The sequence below is a fragment of the Pteropus vampyrus genome, unplaced genomic scaffold (assembly GCF_000151845.1).
Source record: "Pteropus vampyrus isolate Shadow unplaced genomic scaffold, Pvam_2.0 Scaffold317, whole genome shotgun sequence".
NCBI lineage: Eukaryota > Metazoa > Chordata > Mammalia > Chiroptera > Pteropodidae > Pteropus > Pteropus vampyrus.
The window spans coordinates 312,692-316,641 of NW_011889098.1; the positions used below are offsets into that span (position 1 = coordinate 312,692).

Below are 3,950 nucleotides of genomic sequence, written 5' to 3' on the forward strand. Positions count from 1 at the left end.
GGGAACTCATACAACTCAACACCGAAAAACCCAAACAGTCCAATTAACAAATAGGCAAAGGACCTGAATAGGCATTTCTCTGAAGAGGACATTCAAATGGCCAATAGAAGTATGAAAAAATGCTCGAGGTCACTGATCATCAGAGAAATGCAAATTAAAACCACAATGAGATATCACCTCCCACCTATCAGAATGGTTATCATCAATAAATCAAAAAACAACAAGCATTGGCAAGGATGTGGAGAAAAGGGAAATCTCATACACTGTTGGTGGTAACGCAAATTGGTACAGACACTATGAAAACAGTCTGGAGGTTTCTCAAAAAGTTAAAAATAGAACTACCTTACTATTAATTTTTTTTTAGGCGAGGCAACCCTTGGTTGATCTCACGGATTGCAAGGACCTTGTCAGCTTACAATCCTTTATTTTTTATTTTTTTATTTTTTACGCCTATAGCACCTGGTCTTCCTAAGTGGTCTCTCATCCAAGTACTAACCAGGCCCGACCCTGCTTAGCTTCTGAGATCAGAAGAGATCGGGCATGTTCAGGGTGGCGTAGCCGTAGACAGGATCTAAATTCTTGTTTCACATTTAGATCGTTCCACTGGGGCTAATGTGCAAAAGTAGGACACATGAAGCAGTCTCCTTTCCCCGGAAGAACAATTTGAATAATTATTAAAGGACGGTGTAAAAATATAGAATGAGAATCAGCTCAGAGAGAGGAAATTTGTAGAAAGTATATAACCTGATTTTGCTTCAGCCTATGTGAATGTGTGTCTACTTTCTCGAGAAAAGACAAATTAGCAAAAGTAATCTCAGAAGAGATAGAAAATTTAAACATATCTGTTGCTAGGAAGCAATAGGGAAAACTGTTGCTCCTCTCTCCCAGCCCTCCCGAGATGCGACCATCAGGCTCAGATGGTTTCACGGAAGAATTATTTACCACGATCATTACCAGATCTTTACCAAACAGATGATCCATATCCTACTTAAATTGTTAAGCAGACCAAAGAGAAGTCTTATTAATATTAATAAAATTTAATGAGGATAACACAAAAAGAAAGCTATAGACTAATATCATTTATGAATATCAATATAAAATTATAAATAAAATGGTAGCAAATAGAGTATAGCAGCAGCATATTGAAAGAATTATATCTCTTGGCTTGGAAGGGATCATATCAGGAATGCAAGGATGATTTAATATTTAGAAAGCAATTAATATTATTCACTATATAAACAGCTCAAAAAGAATTACGTAATTATCTTCCTTGATGTTGAAAAGATATTCGATAAAGTAAAAAAAAAAATGTGAGAAAATACCTGTAAATCATATATCCAATAAGGGACTTATATCCAGGTTTTATAAAGAACGCTTATAACTCAACAACAAAAACACAAATAACCCAATTTAAAAATGGGTAAGGGATTGGAATATACATTTCTCAAAAGAAGATACGTAAAGAGGGAGTAGGTAAACACAGTGCTTGTCGCCTCCCACGACCATAACAAAATTACAATTAAATTACAGAACAACCATCATTGAGAATCATCTGAAGTCCAGCTGCACAGAAATCCTATAATGAAGGGTATACAGAAGAAGCCATGTGGAGACTGGTAGGAGAGGTGGAGATGCTGAATGTGCATTAGTCCCACACTCACGGTGTGATGGTTAGTAAAGGGGAGGGCTACCTTGGCTACAGAGGTCTGCCCTGAGGAGCAAGGGGGTGTTCAGCCCACACTGGGCTCCCTAGCCCAGGGTTCCAGTGCCAGGAAGAGAAGTCCTCACAACTTCTGGCTGTGAAAACCAGTGAACATTGTGGCCAAGCAAGATGGAGGGCAGATGGAGTCCCAGGCACTCCTCTTAAAGGACCAATACACAGACTTACCTGCTGATGGACTCATTTACTCTGAGCTCCAGCACTAGGGCAGCAGCTGGAAAAGCACCGGAGACTTACAGGGAGGAAATAAATTTTCTGGCTTCAGGATGATGGCTGGAGAGGGAGCTTTCTCCCAGACAGAAGTGCTGGCAGATGCCATTGTTCCATTGTTGAGCACTCACCCCAGCCAGCATGCCGGTGCAGGCAGGTGCTAAGTCTGCATCTCCATCAACCTGGCTAACCCTTGGTCCCACCCTAGTGATTCCTGTGACCGTCCCACAACCAACTCACTGGCCTGCCCGATCCGCTTCCTGTGGCTTTTCCACACAAATGGCCTGTCTTGGCTTGTGCTGTGAACTTTCCTAAAAATTCTCAAAGGGTTCACAAATCCTAAACAAGCAGCATCTGGCCTCGGCATGCCCTATACCTCTTGCTAAGCAGCCCCAAGCCCAGCACTAATGGCATCCGGCCTCAGTTCATAGCTTAGCCTCTCCCAGATGCCTCCAAGCCCAGCACAGGCAGCAGCCATCTGCAGATCACTTTGTAACTCCTATCAGGTGGCTCCAGGCTAGACATGGGCTGCAGCTGCACTTGGCCTGCACCAGAGCCCCTCCCAAGAGGCCTCAGAACCAACACACCTGGTGGCCAGCTTCACACTATACCAGAGCACCACCCAACCTCCTCTACAAACTACCTGCCCAAAGGGTGGACTTGGCAGGTAGCAGAGCCCCTACTAAAGCAAATCCTGCTTTGTGGGGTCAGCCTCTGCACAACAGCTTCTCTTTTGTAGTCATGGGCAGTCCTCACAGCCAGGCAGCTTGAGGGTCAGTCCCTCCGACTGATGTCATAACAGCAATCAAAGCTCAGTCACAACAGGACGACACTCACAACCAACACGCCTGGAGCACCCGGCTCAAGTTACCAGGGAGACTGTGCCACTGGGCCCCACAGGACACCTACTACGTAAGGCCACTCTGCCAAGACTGAGACATGAAGCAGATTTACCCAGTACATAGAAAGAAACAAAGGGGGGCAGCCAACATGAGGTGACAAAGAAACGCAGCCCAAACGAAAGAACAGGACAAATCCCTAGAAAAAGAACTAAAGGAAATGAAGGCGAGCAATCTACAAGATGCGGAGTTCAAAACTCTGGTTATAAGGATGCTCAGTGGGATTAGGGGAAGAGTAGATGAACTCAGCGAGAACTTCAACAAAGAGACAGAAAGTATAAAAATAGAAAACATAAAAAAGAACCAGTCAGAACTGAAGAATACAATGACTGAAACGAAGAATACACTAGAGGGAGTCGACAGCAGATTAGATAAAGCAAAGGACCGAATCAGCGATTTGGAAGACAAAGTAGTGAAAAATCCCCAATCAGAACAGCAATAAGAAAGAAAAATCCACCCCAAAATGAAGATAGTTTAAAGGGCCTCTGAGATAACATCAAGCAAACCAACATTTGTATCACAGGGGTATCAGAAAGAGAAGAGGGAAAAAGAGATTGAAGACCTAGCTGAAGAAATGATATGGAAAAATTCCCTAACCTGGCAAAGAAAGTAGACATACAAGCCCAGGAGGCAGAGAGTCCCGAACAAGATGAACCCAAACAGAGCCACACCAAGACATAGCATCATTAAAATGCTAACGATTAAAGACAAAGAGAGAATCTTAAAAGCAGCAAGAGAAAAGCAGTTGGTTACCTACACGGGAGCTCCCATAAGACCATCAGCTGATTTCTTAACAAACTCTTCAGGCCAGTAGGGATTGGCATGAAGTATTGAAAGCGATGAAAAGCAAGGACCTACAATCAAGATGACTCCACCCAGCAAATCTATCATTTAGAATCAAAGGACAGACAAAGACTCTTCCAGATAAGAAAAAGCTAAAGGAGCTCATCACCACCAAGCCAGCATGACAAGAAATGTTAAAGGGACTTCTTTAATAACATAAGAAAAAAAAAAGATAACAAATATGAATAATAAAATGGCAATACTACATACCTATCAAAACTTACTTTGAATGTAAATAGATTAAATGCTCCAATCAAAAGACATAGGGTGGCTGTTGT

The 3,950-nt window shown here is 42.6% G+C and overlaps 1 protein-coding gene and 1 pseudogene across 1 annotated transcript in view; both read right to left on the bottom strand.

Moving 5' to 3' along the window:
• Window positions 1-3,950, bottom strand: part of SIAH3 (siah E3 ubiquitin protein ligase family member 3) — a 57,174-nt gene that overhangs the window by 20,785 nt on the left and 32,439 nt on the right. The gene's annotated exons all lie outside the window — the stretch shown is intronic.
• Window positions 448-566, bottom strand: LOC111730500 (annotated as a pseudogene).